The 19,785-nt window shown below is 36.7% G+C and overlaps 1 protein-coding gene across 2 annotated transcripts in view; it reads right to left on the bottom strand.

Moving 5' to 3' along the window:
• Positions 1-19,785, bottom strand: part of LOC138702079 (G-protein coupled receptor GRL101-like) — a 929,248-nt gene that overhangs the window by 725,994 nt on the left and 183,469 nt on the right. For both annotated transcript variants that reach the window (XM_069829620.1, XM_069829619.1), the window contains exon 2: positions 7,538-7,626. The gene's annotated coding sequence lies outside the window, so the exon portion shown is untranslated. The remainder of the gene's footprint in view (positions 1-7,537; positions 7,627-19,785) is intronic.

Below are 19,785 nucleotides of genomic sequence, written 5' to 3'. Positions count from 1 at the left end.
GCACCTTATTTTCAAACACCCTTAACCAATGTTTCTCTCTCAAAGTGAGAGTTCAAGTTTCACAACCATAAAGAACAACCCGTAATATAACTGTTTTATAAATTCTAACTTTCAGATATTTTGACAACAGACTGGATGTTAAAAGTTTCTCAACCGAATAATAACAAGCATTTCCCATATTTATTCTGTGTTTAATTTCCTCCCGAGTATCATTTATATTTCTTACTGTTGCTCCCAGGTATTTGAATTTTTCCACCTCTTCAAAGGATAAATTTCCAATTTTTATATTTCCATTTCGTACAATATTCTGGTCACGAAACATAATCATATACTTTGTCTTTTCGGGATTTACTTCCAACCCAATCTCTTTACTTGCTTCAAGTAAAATTCCCGTGTTTTCCATAATCTTTGTAAAACAAAATTTAATGTTCACTGACGCCTTTTTTTTTTAATATAAATGAAAATACATGTTGAAAACTATTCTTCAACATTTTCTATGCAAGATTCATAATGTTCACGCAAATTTTCAAACATGTTTGCAAAACAGAGATTGGATCCAGTCATTTATTTATTACTAGTCCTGTGACGGAAAACAAGAAGTTTTTCATTTTTTTCGCAAAGCGAAGAGTCACACAAAAGCTTCAGTGATTATCTTTGTAAAAATTAATTTAAAATGTTGTGTTTCACCTTTGTACATACAGCTGTACGATTTCTCCCTATACATTTACTCAAGTGCTATGGAATGTAACTACACGGTTGCTTTAGGCTATTCAGAAGCAAAGGCGTGTTTAAAGTAAGTTTTCCACGAAATTCTCAAAGCCCCATTATTTCAAATATATTCCCCTTTATTTTGATGGCCTTAGTAGCGCGTCATGAAATTTTTCTCTAATTTTGTTTACGGTTCAGCAGAATGTGTGAGCTTGAAACAACTTCGTGCGGAGTTTACATTTACCGCATTGCCACACCAGCTAAGGCAACTTCAAAGTCTAGACCAGTATAAATCTTTACGAATGATCGGTCACAGCTTTTCATTGTCCTTACACACTAGCCCTGGGGCTGACTCATTTTGCGAGGCCTAACGTGGTTTATTTTGAAGCCATTAATGCTTTAAGTTTGGAGAGCAGGATCAACATTCAAAGAGTTTGTTTACCTCACAGTCTAGACTCATTTATACTTTTTTGTACCTGCGAGACTATGAGAGAATAAATCACCCTTTACACCGATAAAATGCACAGCGGAGTCAGAAATTATTTCCAGTCACGTTCAAACATATTAGTATTATCCTGTAATTTCACCCCTCTTAGCCCCAAATATTTTCCTAAGCACCTTATTCTCAAACACCCTTAACCTCTGTTTCTCTCTCAAAGTGACAGTCCAAGTTTCACTACCATAGGCCTACAGAAAAACCGGTACCTTCGCGAGGGGTGACTTTGTGCCATGAGGGTGACTTTGTGCCATGGGGGTGACTTTGTGCCATTCGCACAACGTATGGAAGTATCCTTTAAGACCGTGATAAGTTTTTAAAGTCTACTTCCTTACGTTTAGTAGTCTTTAAAACCTTGTGACAGTTTTAAAGACTACTTCCTTACGTTTAGTAGTCTTTAAAACCTTGTGACGGTTTTAAAGACTACTTCCTTACGTTTTTTCATGAAATCCGCGAATGGCACAAAGTCACCCCCATGGCACAAAGTCACCCCGCGCGACGGTAATATAACTGTTTTATAAATTCTAACTCGCAGCTTTTTCGAGAGCACAGTGGATGATAAAAGCTTCTCAACCGAATAATAACACGCATTTCCCATATTTATTCTGCGTTTAATTTCCTCCCGAGTGTCATTTATATTCGTTACTGTTGCTCCAAGGTACTCGAATTTTTTCACCTTTTCAAACGACTAATTTCCAAATTTTTATATTTCCCTTTCGTACTATGTTCTGGTCACTCACGGGACATAATCATATACTATGTCTTTTTCGAGGTTTACTTTCAAACCTATCTCCTTACTTGTTTCAAGTAAAATTCCCGTGTTTTCCCTAATCGTTTCTGGATTTTCTCCTAACATATTCACGTCATCCGCATAAACAAGCAGCTGATGTAACCCGTTCAATTCCAAACCCTCCCTGTTTTCCTGGACTTTCCTAATGGCATATTCTAGAGCAAAGTTAAAAAATAAAAGTGACAGTGCATCTTCTTGCTTTAGCCCACAGTGAATTGGAAAAGCGTCAGACAGAAATTGGCCTATACCGACTCTTGTACCTTTTACTGACATGTGAGACACATTTTAATTAATAGAACTAGTTTCTTGGGAACACAAAATTCAGTAAGAATATTGTATAAAACTTCTCTCTTAATCTAGACATATGGCTTTTTTGAAATCTTTGAATAACTGATGTACTGTGTCTTTATACTCCCATTTTTTCTCAAATATCTGTGGAATAGTGGAATACGAAAGTCTTATCAATAGTCGACCTATTAAGTCTAAAACAGATAGGTGATCCCCAATAACTTCATCTACGTAAAGAGTTAATCTTCTCAAATGCATACTGGACAAATTTTGTACGACGTCAATAAAAATGATATTCCTCCAAAGTTACTACAGTTAGTTTTTTCCCTCTCCTTAAAGATAGGCAGGCTACAATTATGGACTCCTTCCTTTGATGTGATACAATTTCCTTTCCCAAAATAGACTATAAAGCTTAAAAATTTCACTAGATAATGCGTTTCCACCTTGTGATATTAATTCTGCTGGAATGCTATATAACCATAACTCCATATAAAGCACTTCAGTAGTTTTTTCCTTAGTACTTTTTCCAGAGGTCTACAGTAGATATTCCTTTTTCTATTAAAATCTTCCTTTCCCATTGCTATCCTCCTTTTCACTTCCTGGCTTAAGTATTTGAAGCTGTCCACTTCTTCCACACCTCATGCAGTAGTACGGATCATACAGTAGTTCGGATTAAGATTTTTAATTAATACAGGTGATTCAACTCAGTCCTTTCTCGGTTCAGGTTTAGAGGAAAGAGATATTAGGAGTCGTTAGTGGCCGAGTTTCTCTTTCCGTCTTACATCATGTCTCTTATTACTAATTTTATTATTTTTTACACCGTCCTAAACTTGATTTTCATTCTTATATTTTATATGCTTCAAAGTGAATGTGTTTCTCCTTGTAGCTACCCATGTGATCACATCTCAATGTCTCGGCAGTCGAACACATTTGTTATACATTGACATTCTAACCGCATTCTGAACATGTTCCCATACGAGTTTGATAGTTCCTCATTGAGATGAAAAAATATTCAAATGCGTCTTCACGTAGGCCTATGTCTTTTATATTCTATCCCCTGCGAGGTCGTGAGAATCTCATTTCTGATTCACGTCCATCACGACCCGAATCTCACATCCGTATGAAAGTGGAGCAAAGACTCTCCTCAATTTACGGCACTATTATCACAGCGAAAAACACTTTCAACCATCATGCCTGTGCAGAGGGAACAAGAAATGGGCCATTCTTCTGGTCAAGTGGGACTCTTACACCTAGGTTGTGCTCATGTTTGGACTGAGTACCTAATTTAATTTCTTCTGAGGTTTCCCACTGTAAAGCGATTGATATGTAATTCCATACTTAATACACAGACTCATCTCTACAAAAGACCACCGGCATAGTCAGGTGGTAAACGTGGTAGCCTGGTCATCTGAAAATGTGCCAAGGCTTGGATTCGATTCCCGATTGTGCTGATTAAGCTTACAAAGGGCCTATGTCGAAACTTTTAGCAAATTTGAAACATTATTATTATTATTATTATTATTATTATTATTATTAAAATGGCATGAACATAACAAAATTATCAAATTATCATATATTCATTCCGCTCCTAGCTTCCCAGTATCTACTAGTTAGGAGCCACCGGCGTAGCTCAGTCGGCTAAGGCGCCTGCCTGCCGATCCGGAGTTGTGTTCGGGTTTGGGTTTTTCCGAGGTTTTCCCCAACCATTAGGCAAATGTCAGGTAATCTATGGCGAATCCTCAGTCTCATCTCGCCAAATATCATCTCGCTATCACCAATCCCATCGACGGTAATTAACCTCGTAGTTGATACAGCGTCATTAAATAACCAAGTAAAATAAAATCTACTAGTTAGTGTCTTTTCTGTTAAAGCAGGACAGCACATTAGATGGTTTCTTTCCATTACCTCCTGTTGATCACACACGTACTGATTTCCAATCATACTGATTTAAACTATTACTGACTACATTGTTACTTTTTTCTTTAGACATCATCCTGATAGTGCTGTATTTTCAAAATTGTCTCATAATAAGCTCTTTCTATTATCTAATATTATTTTAAATATATTAACATTCTATGTATTTTAGTTTAATTCTGCTACACAGTTTATTTCAGTGTTTAATTAATAGTTCATAGTATTTTGTTGTTTAATTTGTAAATAACTCTTGTCTACATGTAACTCTCATCTAAATCAAATTGTTGAATTCTTTGTAAGTTCACTTTTTGCTGGTTGAGTGGAAGAGAAGGCCTTACGGCCTTTAACTCTGCCAGCTAAAATAAATCATCATTATTATTATTATTATTATTATTATTATTATTATTATTACTATTATTATTATTATTATTACATAGTGGGTTCTTATTATACCAATGCAATAAAGATAACGAGCAGGGAGCGAAACTTGTTGCCCGATGAAACAGGTTTGCTGTTACTTTACTATAGGTACGGGTTTGTTTACTTGTCCGTCAGTCATGATCAGCGGTGGAGAGGAATAGGTAGAGACCTCAGATTTCCGCATAATGACATGAAGCGTAAACTGAATATAGTAATTTCTGTACATAAATTATTTAACCATGTCAGTTTAGACTTAAAGACTGAAATACAATAATTATTTAAGCATGTCAGTAAACTAGTGATTCAGAAAATTGAAAAATAGGAGATACATGATTCATATTCATTGTTTGCAAATTTAAATGAATTAGGTTAACCCAGCAAATATTTTATAGATAAATGTTAATAATGTTAATGGACTCCCAGAAATGTTTAAAACAAAGATTTACTTCAAGGATATTGTGGCGCCAGACCGGAATATTCTGGTAGCGTCGGGGAATTGCGCGCGCATCCAGCGAGAAGGAAGGCGCGGAGGAAACGAAACTCGAGCTTCGGTAGGCGCTGTAGAGCGGCACGGAGCGAGGGGCTAGAAAACTACGAGACAGCGCGAAGCGGAGACAGCAAGGGAAACCTCTAGAAGCGAAATTTTCTCGTAGATTCAGAAATCCACGTGAATCGAAGATTCGAGAGGTGGTTTAGTAATAAAAGCGCGAGCAGTCTTCGGCAGTTAGTCCCCAGTCAGTCTTGCCTAAGACAGCGGCGACGTATCCAGAAGATCTGAGTTCGACGTACAGTGAACTTGAGTGGGTCCGTAACTGTGGCAGCGTCAGGCGAGTGCAACGTATCCGGAGGATCTGGGTTCGATGTACAGTGAACTTGAGTGGGTCCGTAACTGTGGCAGCGTCAGGCGAGTACAACGTATCCGGAAGATCTGGATTCGATGTACAGTGAACTTGAGTGGGTCCGTAACTGTGGCAGCGTCAGGCGAGTGAAACGTATCCGGAGGATCTGGGTTCGATGTACAGTGAACTTGAGTGGATCCGTAACTGTGGCAGCGTCAGGCGAGTGCAACGTATCCGGAAGATCTGGGTTCGATGTACAGTGAACTTGAGTGGATCCGTAACTGTGGCAGCATCAGGCGAGTGCAACGTATCCGGAAGATCTTGGTTCGATGTACAGTGAACTTGAGTGGATCCGTAACTGTGGCAGCGTCAGGCGAGTGCAACGTATCCGGAAGACCTGGGTTCGATGTGCAGTGAACTTGAGTGGGTCCGTAACTGTGGCAGCGTCAGGCGAGTGCAACGTATCCGGAGGATCTGGGTTCGATGTACAGTGAACTTGAGTGGGTCCGTAAACTGTGGCAGCGTCAGGCGAGTGCAACGTATCCGGAGGATCTGGGTTCGATGTGCAGTGAACTTGAATAGTGAGCTAGAAGCACTAGCCAAGGCAAGCGAATTGTGAACTCAGAACTGACAGTTTTGTTCTGCACTTAGTGCTTTGTAAACATTAATTGAAATTAGGAGTACATTGTTGTTCTTCTCAATAATACACGTCGTGTCTTGTCATTGTCGTCGTGTGGAGTGCAATAACGACTATTGTGTTGCTGTGTTGAGTGGAATACCCATTGTTGTAGGGTGAATTTTTTATTTTATTTTAGTTGGTTATTTAACGACGCTGTATCAACTACTATGTTACTTAGCGTCGATGACATTGGTGAAAGCGAGATGGTATTTGGCGAGATGAGGCCGAGGATTCGCCATAGATTACGTGGAATTCACCTTATGGTTGGGGAAAACCTCGGAAAAAACCAACCAGGTAATCAGCCCAAGCGGGGCTCGAACCCTTGCCTGAGCGCAACTTCAGACCGGCAGGCAAGCGCCTTAACCGACTGAGCCACGCCGGTGACTTGTAGGGTGAATTGTTAAAAGTAAAAGTCACATTATTGTCTGGTAGTGGGTAAAAGTAGAAATAAAAGTTAAAATATAAAAAATACTCATTGCAGTGTAGCATTTCTTACGTTGAAAGCAATAGTTTTGAAACAATCATCAAACACTTTCAATGTTAAAGTTGACGTGAATGAGGCATTACGAGCTCTCATGTTGAATTACCCTGAATTTACACTTACATGAGCTACTCGCTCCGAAAAGCTGCACGGTTATTTCACTTCCACCCTGTATATTATTTACATAAAATTATAAAATTAAGAGCAGGAGTATGTTGAAGAATATGAATACAGGTTTCAGACGGGTAGCCCATACGCTACGGGTCGGACTCTCGTGTTCCTAAGACTGCCCTCGTTTGAATTCCGCCTGAACAGGATATTAAGGCGAATATCAGGTAATATCACGAGAATCTTTTCACTCATCTCTCTAATAACAAGAATTCTACCGAAGCTGGAGTTTATACAACATTGTTACGGTCAGCAATCTCGAAACTTTCCTCATAAACTCTATTTTCATCCACTACGTAGGACGTCCACACCTGTGGAGTAACGGTTAGCACGTCTGGCCGCGAAACCAGGTGGCCCGGGTTCGATTCCCGGTCGGGACAAGTTACCTGGTTGAGGTTTTTTCCGGGGTTTTCCCTCAACCCAATAAGAGCAAATGCTGGGTAACTTTCGGTGCTGGACCCCGGACTCATTTCACCGGCATTATCACCTTCATCTCATTCAGACGCTAAATAACCTAAGCTGTTGATAAAGCGTCGTAAAATAACCTACTAAAAAAATCCACTACGTAGGACCACACAAGCATGACAGATTTCTGCTCTTTAATAGCTCCAATAAGTTCTTCCTGGGACAACATAAAGTTACCATGACACATTATTCTAGCAAACAGGTTTCCAGTTTTACTATGCAAACTAATAATGAAGTCTTTGTTCTGCGCCTCACTTCACAGTTCAATTAGCATCCTTTTATTCCTTACCTTCGTTCCGCCGATGACCCCGACACTCACGTTGTTGTTGGTTACCGCCCTCATCTCTTGTCAGATCTGTTCCGAGCTTTTAATAGTTTCTGAAATAAAAAAAACACCAAATGCTTATTTACTCTCTTTGAATTTAGCTGCGTTTAAAATATAACATGAAAATGCCGAGTATCTGAAGTCTCATTAGTGTAATATGTATCTAGTCAGCGATGTATGCAATGGAGGAGGAGAGAAACTGGCCGAACTAACTCATTACCTCCTGGCTTAGTTTCCTCGTGAGCGATTCCTTATTGGTGTCACTTATGAGGTTCAAACCTGTCTTCGGACATTTCACTAAGGGCCGATTGTATAAACAATTTAATCTTAGATCAGAGGTTAAATTGATCCTCGTTCTAGCTGAACTTGGAATTTTGTGCTGTATAAACTCTAATCTGAGATTAATTTCTCTTAAACTAAAGTGAACTTTGACTGAAGAAATTTCTCCGATTAAGTTAGATGATCCAAGTTCAGTTATTTCTTTTCTGTTTGAAGTATACGAGTCAGATTGTGCAAAAAGAATAATCATTATTATTATTATTAATATATAGTAGATACATTTATATATATTTTAGTCAATTTCTTGCCTTAATATACAAAAATTCTTATATTTTATAAGGCTTTATCATGTTCAGCAGTATCAAATAACATAACCTATAACTATATTATGTTTATAACAACCATTAATTATTAATGGATATGATAGGTACATTCATAAATTTTCAATTAACTCTATTACTGAACGAAAATTGTCGTTTTATAAAGCTTTATTATGTTTAGCAGTATCAAACACCATAACATAATAATTTGGAGAACGGTCAATCTTCTTCTTATTCTCCGCCATTATTTACAACGCACAACACAAACCAGTGTCTCCAACAGATTGTGCGGAAAGTCGCCAAAAAGTAGTTGGAAAGTCGCTAGATTTCTTATTATCAACAAAGAAAGATTAAATTTTCTCACTATGAGGTGCTAAAAAGATCGCTAAATCCCTATTAAAGCAATATAAAAGTTAAAAGAAATTGTCGTCGATAAAGAGTTAAAGTCGCTAAATTGGCTACACTGAACAAACCTGTACAACATGGCCCGCGTATCACATACTTCACCTGTTTATGCGATGTTCCCAAGTCCTTTTCGTGAACTTAGATTGCATTTGAACCTAGGTAATTTGATCGCAGAAAAGTTTTATACAATAGAAGAAGTGTCTGAACTCGGTTCACTTTCCGATCTTCGATCAAAATTGATCTATAGTCAGGGAGTTTTATACAATTGGGCCTGAGGGTCGTATTCATAAACGAGACTGTGGATGAAGACTTCCCAATGTCGACTTTCGCAGTAAAGTTTAACTTTGTTGAAAGTCCTATTCATAGACAATATTACTGAGACTTTGACTTTGGTAAGCCTACACCTTTTCCAGTTGTATTTCAGAAATTATCAATTGTATTTCAGATTTGTCGATTGTATTTCAGATGGTATCAAATGTATTTCAGAAAATAAGCAATGCATTTAAGATTACATAGTCACTTTTATTTCACAAAATAACAAATGTAAGCCTACTTGAGATTTTAACATATATTTAAAAAAAATGGAAAATGATTAAAAATATCCTCAACTCTATTGCCAAAGTTATGAAAAGTTGATTGCTACATCTTGTTTCAATGAGTACTATATATATAACTTCAGAACAATAAGGGCTAAGTGTAGATATGAATGTTAAATGTATTACTTATTTGTATTAATTACGTGAAATATTTAAGTTATGCATTAATTTCTTACTGAATGAAGTTTGTACACTGAATATCCCATTTTCTTTGGCAGTGCATAAAATGAACAGCAGTCCCTAAAGTGATAACCTTTTTTTACGCACTAGTGTTTTAAAGGCTTACTTTACGCACTGATAATAAAGGGTATGGGTGAAATGCAACTTTACACACTATCGTAGAAAAAATATATAATAATTATTATTCATATTACAAAAAACTTAAGAGGAAATATTGTTATACATGTGGTCAGGTTTAAACCGCGATATTTGGGTCCAGGAATAACTACTACACGATCTGTTATGCTTATTGAGAAATATCTAGATCTATTTAGGCCTATATAGGATGAGTTCTTCTGGAATACAAAGTGACAGAGACCGACTACGGATACGTAAGTAGGTCAGAAAAATTAACAACGAAGAACACAACGATGACGTTATCGCTGAGACAATTAAATTTGCGGAGCTTTCAAGGAACAACATTACATCCTGAAGAGAGAACAAAGAAAAACATACTTTGAAAATATTATCAAGTCTTGAAAGTGACACAAATTGACAGGCTGCATTATTCGGGACACAAGTTATTGTCTTTTAGTTAGCAGCCATTCAGTATACCAGCTTACACAATGGCGACCTTCCTTATAATATTCCTGCATGTAACAAGACAATTATGCATGTTTTCACTTAATGATTGAGGTACTTTAATGTCTAGACATCGTTTTGTTTGCTATTTACTCAACAACGCTTCAAATTATTGGTTTGGTATAATATCATTTTTTTTTTTTAAGTAAGGTGGGTGCTCCTGTTATGGCCATGTTCCTGATATGGCCACCTCCCCTATTGTGAGTTAGTTAACAAAAAAATCCGCTAAATTGCAGCAGCATCCAGTGAAAGGACATCCTGGTATGTCACTTGATCGTTTTTCATCCAGTCAGGTTGAGCAATATGGCGTCAGTTGCCTGTTTTGCGGTTTTCATGTGACCTCTTCTTATTTTTCTCTGGTAAGTCTCCTTTGTTTTATGCATGTTTTTCAAAGACTTGTTTCATGAAAACCATAGTACTTCATTCAGTTTTTAATGTTCTGTTGATTGGTGTTGTCGTTGATGGCGTATCTTTTACGAGTTGTTCATAATCAATCGATTTTCGTGAAAGCTTACCTGCTCCTGATATGGCCATATCAAATGCACCATGACCATATCAAGTTCACGTCACTTTTGTTTTTTCACCTGACAAATTTACATGCCTTATAGCTGGGATTAAGCAAAGATTTTCTATTTTAAGAAAAACAACTTAATTTTTTATGGAAAAACCTGTTTTGACTACTCTTTTGAATTATAAAAAAGATTATTAAGTGTCATGTTTATTCATTTGAGACCAAAATTATTTAATTTTAGCACAACTGCGCTGTCAAACTGAAAACAATCATGATGTGTATAACATGGCACAAGGGTGGCCATATCATGTGCACATGTTCCTGATATAGCCACTAGGTAGACTTTTGGAATTTGGGACTTTTTGGGCAATTAAAGCTATTTTTATGGGGAAAGGAAATTGTTTTAAGAAAGTCCATTAGACTGGAAGGAGTAAGAAAAAAGTGGTTCACATTTTTTCAAAATGGCGGCTAGAAAAATTCTCAAACCTTAGCATGGCCATATCAGGGACACCTACCTAATTAAGAAGATTTTAAGACTAAAGGCTAGTGGTAATAGGCAACTTGACCATCTTACTGAGCATGTTTCAGCTTGGAAGCATAAAATTACGTCATATTTAAATGGCTGCTATTTGAATTTAAATTCCATGCAAACTTTACAAAATGTATTTGTCTCTTTTTCACATTTTTTTCAGCACATTTCGTCTTGGTCAAAGTGACAAGGCTCTTACAATTTCGATGCTGGAAACGTGAAATTTTGACTGCATATTCTATATAGGTGCTGTGATTAACGAAACAATATAGGCCTAACTTTTGATAAACTGAATATTTCTGAAATTAGTAAATAAAAAAAAATATATTTATTTAGTGGACACTAAAAACTCATATTTTGAAGTTAACGTATTAAAAACAAATATCTCCATATATCGAAGTAAATTTAAAATTCTGAATACTTAGTTCTTTTCTTATCACATCATAGATGACGTAAAAATATTACATTCTGCATGAAGTACTAAGTACAAATAATTGAATTTCAAATATAGTGAATGATGAAATGTTATCAGAAATTCGTTTATATGTGTTCTTAAGTTTAGTGGAGTGGTGCTGTTTTAAAATTTCTAATATTATATTATTTGAAGGATTCTGTCAAAAAATCTGAAAGTTAGCATTTATAAAATAGTTATATTACCGGTTGTTCTTTATGGTTGTGAAACTTGGACTCTCACTTTGAGAGAGGAACATAGGTTAAGGGTGTTTGAGAATAAGGTGATTAGGAAAATATTTGCGGCTAAGAGGGATGAAGTTACAGGAAAATGGAGAAAGTTACACAACACAGATCTGCACGCATTGTATTCTTCACCTGACATAATTAGGAACATTAAATCCAGACGTTTGAGATTGGCAGGGCATGTAGCACGTATGGCCGAATCCAGAAATGCACATAGACTGTTAGTTGGGAGGCCGGAAAAAGACCTTTAGGGAGGCCGAGACGTAGATGGGAAGATAATATTAATATGGATTTGAGGGAGGTGGGATATGGTGATAGAGACTGGATTAATCTTGATCAGGATAGGGACCAATGGCGGGCTTATGTGAGAGCGGCAATGAACCTCCGGGTTCCTTAAAAGCCAGTAAGTAAGTAATATTATATTATGGAAATTATCCATTTAAAATAGAATTTTCGACTCAGGTAATAACGCCATCTCGCTGCGAGAATAAAATTTGATTTAGGATGTAATAATAGCGGTTAGTTTAATCGTCTCTAACTTAAGGATAATCGACCGGACTTGGGTACCACGAAACCTGCGACATGAGTAGCACAAAGAAAACTGAACTCTGTTCACTGTGTGAAGACGGTTGTGCACCACTCATTGACAGTGATCTTGATTAAATTTTTTAAAGTTATGTGGTAATGAGTATTGAGACTTTTTTGTTGTCCCTCATCATTTATAGTTGTTTAATTCTATAACGTAATCTTACATTTGTTACTTTTTCTTATAAACATGTTTCTTTGCTCTAAAAATGTAAGTGGCGTTATTACCTTACTGCAGGCAATAGCGCCAGAATGCGTCACACTTTTACGTACTTTTATTGTTGTAAATCCTTGCCACAATTACAACTTTTGAAACGTACATTCTACAGGAATCAATATCTAAAAAATCAATATTATTGTCCGTATTTCTCATCAGTAGTAAGCCATTTTTTGAATTGATGGTGTTAATATCTTCAATTACCCTATAACATACCTGCACAAACAGCGCTCAACGAGCGCGCGCGCTCCTTCGGAGCGGGAGAGCCGTATTTACCGCTCGCCGAAACGGAGAGTAAGATACGTCACAATGACATACTGGGTATTCAGTTCAAAGTGTGTCATAGCTCGCTGCATGCCGTCGTGTGGCTAGTCGATGAACCTAGAGAATTCAATCTTCCTACACATCCGCAGAAGTGTATTACGTATGTGCCAGAGAAGTTGCCTAGCAAGTACGGCGTTCATTCAGAAGAGTACTTACCGATACGTACGGTAACGCTGGTAGTGGCAGGAATGTGAACTGTTTCGAAACATGTACAGAGGTGAGTTTTTTTCTTACTGTCGGGATATGTGGAGAGGGTTAAGACGATTACTTACGTATTTGTTGACATTAATTTCGACGGTCAACATGGACACGGAGCATTTGATTTGTGTTGTGGAATGTTACCGTACGCAACCGATGATAACAAATACCCTGCGTACGATTTTCCCGCTCAAAACACAGTTCGAAAGAGGTTATGGTAGCACACAGACCGTACAGACCGCCATCTGTTGCTACGACGTTATACCGTACACGTTCTCAAGTTCAGATTGAAGAACGCCTTAAATAATAGGCAACTTCTCTAACATATAAGCTGAAACTCGCTTCAAATCGGTGACCCAACAACAGTGACGTCATGACACACTTTGAAATGAACACCCAGTAGACTTGCTATAGGTAGAGGAGAGGGAAACGTCCACTCAGCTATCTAGTGGAGTGCAGTGTGTAGGCCTATTCTCAGTAACTGTTTCACGTTGCTTACCTACTGCTATAGTACAGTATGGAGGAATCTAAAAGACGGAACATAACATTTAACATTTAACGATTTACAGCTCGAACTTATTGATCTTCAATGTGACCTAAGGGCTAAAGATCGTTTGAATAATACTACCAGCCTGGTTGAGTTTTACAAGACTAAACATTAGCAATAATATCCACGACTACACAGGCTGGCTGTGAAAATGACTGAGCAAATGATTTGTGAGCAACTGTTTTCTATAATCAACTTTAATAAAGGCAGACATCGAACATCTGTAACTGATGTTTCATTACGATCAGTTGGCTACTGTTCCTTTCAGCTGCCAACAGCATAAAACCTCGTGTTGATGTACTGATATATAAAAATTTAACAAAATGATATTGTACATTTAAGTAGCTATAGAATTTCTATTATTTCTGTAAAATAAATATTTCTTTATTAATTAATAATAGTCCAAGATAGTTTTGCAAACACTAAACGGGAATTCATTTCATAAACACTCGTAATAGTACTTCCTTTTGTGTATATTTTATACGAGATCACCCCTTCTTCCAGTCCACCCTTATACAGAGCGCAGCTAATATCTTCATTCCGCTCATGAGCTGTGAACCGGCTCGGAGAGCGCAAATCTTGTGCAGGCCTGCCCTATAACGAGAATTCTAAAAAAAAAAAAAAGCCTGTGAAATGCCAATAATGAAACAATTCATAAACCAACTCTTCAAAGAAAAGAAATCAAAGATGGAATAATGTTTGAGCTATGGGTATACAAAGTTCTGTACGTTCCACATCTTTTTCTAACGGATGTGTAAGAACGAATGCGCGGTTTTAATTAAATTCTGTATGAAAAGGATGTAAATGTGATTTACTTATCTGAGCAAAACCAAACATCGCCATGGTTATGGCTACAGACAGAAGTTCAGATAAAAAAAGTCACTCCCTGTTTTGAAATTCATTTTATTTCGATCGTTATTATTCTTTGTGATGCTTCCAGCTTAATTTTCTGTTTTAATGTCTCTTAGCGGTGCGGAATACATTTTACAAAAGGTATTAGATTCGCAGTGATTGTAAAGACGGCCGTGTGAAACTCTCTAGATAAAGGATTACGTCTGGTAAAATCAGTAACAGAACATCGAGTACAGCCATGCTTTTTTATCTCTTAGCAACCAGCCTCGCTACACGAGATAGCGCCAGACCTGCAACAAGTAAAATAAAGTCGGTCATAAATACATTTTTGTTGTATGATAAACGAATACCTCTAATTCCATGAAACAATACAGCAGAGTTTTATTATATCCGATTTTAACAACTGCGAGTTGTACTGAGCTTGCGAATAGAGATACCATAATGTGGACCATCCAGAACAATCATTCTGTTTGCATATTGGATGATTATTGATCAGCTTCGAAGTCAATATCAGATAAGTGTAACATAACCCGATCGCTGTAGAAACAGGACATCTCATGAACTTTCCGAAACATGAAGTAGGACTATGTCCTTCTTGGGTTCGAGGACAATCAGAGTTATAAGTGGGGTCCGGATTTTATGAGATTATTAATTACATATTTTATATACAGGGTGAGTGATAGGTATGTTTGGAAAACGCGTGAGCGCGCTGCTGGATCAAAAATAAGAACAATTCATTATATGAAAATTTGACGGAAAATGCTTATTTAGTGGAGAAATTGTCATACTTTGTTTTTGTTCTTTTGTCACAAATACATGTTTGGAAACTTGTCATTTAACTTTTACAAAAGATGCTCAATTTGTCCCCCTATTTGAATTTCAAGAAAAATAATAAAAAAGATTAACAAATGTTACCTACTTATTTTACTTATTTACTTGTGGTTTTTAGAGAACCCGTGGATTCATTGCCGCCCTCACATAAGCCCGCCATCGGTCCCTATCCTCAGCAAGATTAATCCAGTTCCTACCATCACATCCCACATCCTTCAAAATGAATTTTAATATTATCCTCCCATCTACGTCTTGGTCTCCCCAAAAGGTCTTTTTCCCTCTGGTCCTCCAACTAACACACTACGTTGCATTTCTGGATTCACCCATACGTGCTACATGCCCTGCTCATCTCAAACGTCAGGATTTAATGTTCCTAATTATGTCAGGTGAAGAATACAATGCGTGCAGTTCTGTGTTGTGTAACTTTCTCCATTCTTCTGTAACTTCATCCCTCTTAGCCCCAAATATTTTCCTAAGACCTTATTCTTGAACACCCTTAGCCTGTGTTCCTCTCTCAAAGTTAGAGTTTAAGTTTCACAACCATACAGAAGAACCTGTAATATAACTGTTTTATAAATTCCAACTTTCAGTTTTACTGAAAGCAGATTGGATGACAAAAGCTTCTCAAGCGAATGATAGTAGGCATTTCCCATATTTATTTCGCGTTTACTTTCCTCTCGAGTGTCATTTATATTTACTAATGTTGCTCGAAGTTATTAGAAAATGTTCACCTTTAAAAAGATAAATTTCAAAATTTTCGAGACAAAGAATGAGTCCCTTTCGAGGTTTGTGCTATGGTTTCGTAACAAGCCCTTTTTTACGATGATGGGTTGTTAGCCCTTCGCTCATTCCCCAAGCTGGAGGACCACCCCTTATCGGCTGTCCACGACTGCTTATTCAATATATTCGCAGTTACCCTCCATATCTGGAGGCCGTGTCCTATATCTGCAACTTGAGGACCCGCCATGCCGTGGTGATAGGAACCCACAATAAACAGAAATTATAGTCAAAATCATTTCTTTGTCAGAAGACGTGCCGAGAAGATGTATTTCCGTGAAAAACTCGGAAATTATTTTTTCAACATGGAAACTTTATTTTTACAATTGTTGTTTATTGTTAGCAAAATAACATGTACAAAAATAGTCTTATTTCTTCCCTGAAGGAGTAAAAACTCGTGCTCAGGGAGATATCTAAACACATACTTTACACAAACAAAGATAATTATTTGATACAAAGTCGGTCAAGAAAAAAAAATTATAGGACTAATTAACTTTAAAAATATAATTTCAATTTTAACAATTTAAATCATACAAATACATACACATATTAAATCAACATATATTCTTTAAAAATTAAATTCCTAACGCTATTTTTTAAATTTCTGATACCAAAATTTCCCAAATTTGTGTATTTTTCAATTATTTTATTATATGACCTTGGACCAAAGTAGGTACCATGGCTAAGAGCTGTGCTTGTGAAAAACTTTGGTTCCTCTAGTCGTATAAAATCGGATCTTTTAGTTCCATATTTATGAAGATACAATTTGAATTTATTACGATTTTTATGTATGAAGTTTAATAAGGCAATATAATAAAATGTTTAATTTTCAAAACATTAAAATCAGTGAACAAAATCTCGGATGAGTAATCATAATGAGTACAATGAGTAACTGAAGAGAGTTGTCACCGTATCAGGAGGAATAATCATGCATAAATAAAGAAATAATTATTTTTTTCATGATTTATTTTTTCATTGCACAGCGATATCCTCCACCATAGTCGTTAAAAAAATGAATAAATAATTTTCAATTCTCAAACATCTGATGTCGCTACACTCTTTCTCTGTCAAACACAATCCCCCCAGAGGATGTCATTATGCATCCGGATGTATCGGAACGCTTTCATGGGCAGGGGAGTGGAGCTTGATGAATGTTCTTGCAGTTAGCTGGCTGCAAGCTGATCAGTGGACTGGCAATATTCTATTGGCAGACGAGGACACTTGTCTGCTTAATCAAAGCCCGCGTTTCGTGTTGTTTTGGGAACTGAAAACCCTAATTTGACTTGATAGATGCTACTGACCGAGTTAAACGGTTCAATATTGACTGCTCAATATACATGCAAACACTGAGGAATCCAGGCTTATCAAAACCCTCGTCGAGGTCGAAACCGCATAGTGACTTTTAATATCTACGTATAATTAGTTTAAGGGGTTAGGTACAGCTTACAGCAGTAAAATGTTTGGAAATATTCAACATTTTTTTCCTCCATTACGGTATCTTGTACAATAATGAAAATTGGTAGGTGTAAAACACTGTCCTTCTGCTATATGAAAAAAATATTTTTACGATTTAAAAAAATTATATATATACTGTATATATATATATTTTTTTTTAATTTAAAATGTTGGCTGTTCACTGTGCAGTGATGAAGTACTAGGTTCAAAAAGTTCCCGGAATTTTACTACCATTTTTCGTATTAATATATAACAAGGGATATTATACATTTGTTTTGTTGGTAACATTCATGATGTCATTTCCTTAAAGTTTGCTGATAATGGCAATTATTGGTTTTGAGTTGTAGGCAATTGTTTATCATAGTGTTTTGTTTGTTCGTCGCATTTTGTAATTATGTCCACAGAGCAAAGTACAAACATCAAGTTCTGTGTTTTGCTGGGGACATGATCAGTATGGCTGATGAAGATGGTGATTTCTTAAACAAAATGAAACTGGTGCTACTTGTACGACCCAGTCCCTAAACGACAGTCATCTGAGTGGAAATCGAAAACATCTCCTCGGAAGCAAAAATTTCCTAGGGACACTTCCAAGTTATTTTAAATGTTATGTTTTATTTAACGACGCTCGCAACTGCAGAGGTTATATCAGCATCGCCGGATGTGCCGGAATTTTGTCCCGCAGGAGTTCTTTCACATGCCAGTAAATCTACTGACATGAGCCTGTCGCATTTAAGCACACTTAAAGCAAAGTTATGTTGGAAGTTTTCTTCGACTCTCAGGGTCTCATGCACCATGAGTTCATTCCAGAAGGTCGTACTGTAACGAAAGAATTGTACGTAGAAACCCTCCGTCGCCTCTGGGACGCAGTGAGAAGGAAACGTCCAGAAAAGTGGGTAGAAAACAACTGGTTCCTTATGCATGACAATGCACCTGCTCATCGCGCAATTATTGTAAAGAATTTTCTTGCCAGGCACAACATAACTGCTTTGGATCACCCACCATACTCTCCTGATCTCTCACCACCTGATTACTTTCTGTTTCCCCGTCTGAAAAGTCATCTGAAAGGACGGAGATTCAATGCTGAAGAGGTTATCGCAAACGCGACGAGAGCACTAAGACGGGTTTCACAAAATGGCTTCCAGGCCTGCTTGCAGGAACTCTACACGCGTTGGCAAAAGTGTGTTGTTGCGGAAGGCAACTATTTTGAAGGGAATGCTGTAGAATAGTGTTTAAGGTACGTTGTTTCTATGATGCTAGCAAATTCCGGGAACTTTTTGAACCTAGTATGTATTTCCCTCATAACTCATAAACTTGTTAATTTTTCATGCTCTCTCTCTTTTATTTTATTGCTGAAACTCATGTTTACAATATCATGCTTTTTAAACTACATTCCTTAATAAATAATATTTTTTTTTTATTTTGTGTTAGAAGAAAATACTGTTATTTGACCAAGTTTTATAATGAATTTATTTTTCATCAGAAAATCTATCCTCCTTCACTGTCTCAGTTCCCCGTGAATGGAATTCTCTACCTCAGAAAATTAGGGGCTGCCAGACAATAGCCACTTTCAAGAAAAGGCTAAATGATTTCTTACGGGCGCTGTCAAATTTTATTGAAGTTATAATTATGATCGAGTTTAATCATTTAATTTAATTTATCCATGACCATAACGAAAAACATGCCTTTACTAAATACTTTTGCGTTTGTAAAGAAGGCTTTTATTCAACATTACTTTATTCCACTAGTGAGATAAAGACTTTACCTCACAGTCTGAACTTTATCTCACAGTTCATTAGTATTTTTCTAGTACCCGGGCACACACGTATACTTTTCCATTGAACTATTACTCAAGAAGTTAATATTAGTTACTAGATGTCACTACCTCTACATATTTATTACCATTTCTTAAATATACATACACTCAATCTCCTTCTCTTTTCTCTATCTACTACGTCGTAATTTGTGCATTGCATCCATATCTAATATGCATCTTTTTAAATTTGCAATAATTTACCTTTTGAGAGGCGAGGAGACTTAAACCTGCGAAGTTGTGCTTATAGGATTTTATAACAACACGCGTTAGCCAACTGAGCTAAACAGACACGATGATTAACTATTTTTTAATATTCCTCTTAAGTTTACATTAGTAAAATGTGAAATTATTTTAATCACATTAGTCCCGTGAACACTTCTAAATAATCCCTGAAACTTCAAAAAGACGAAAATACACGTTTAAAATGAAAAAAAATATGTATTAAAATTATATAATTAATTATAATTTGTTATTTT

This window comes from Periplaneta americana, chromosome 6, assembly GCF_040183065.1.
Source record: "Periplaneta americana isolate PAMFEO1 chromosome 6, P.americana_PAMFEO1_priV1, whole genome shotgun sequence".
Taxonomy (NCBI): Eukaryota; Metazoa; Arthropoda; class Insecta; order Blattodea; family Blattidae; genus Periplaneta; species Periplaneta americana.
This window is presented reverse-complemented; position numbering and strand designations above follow the sequence as displayed.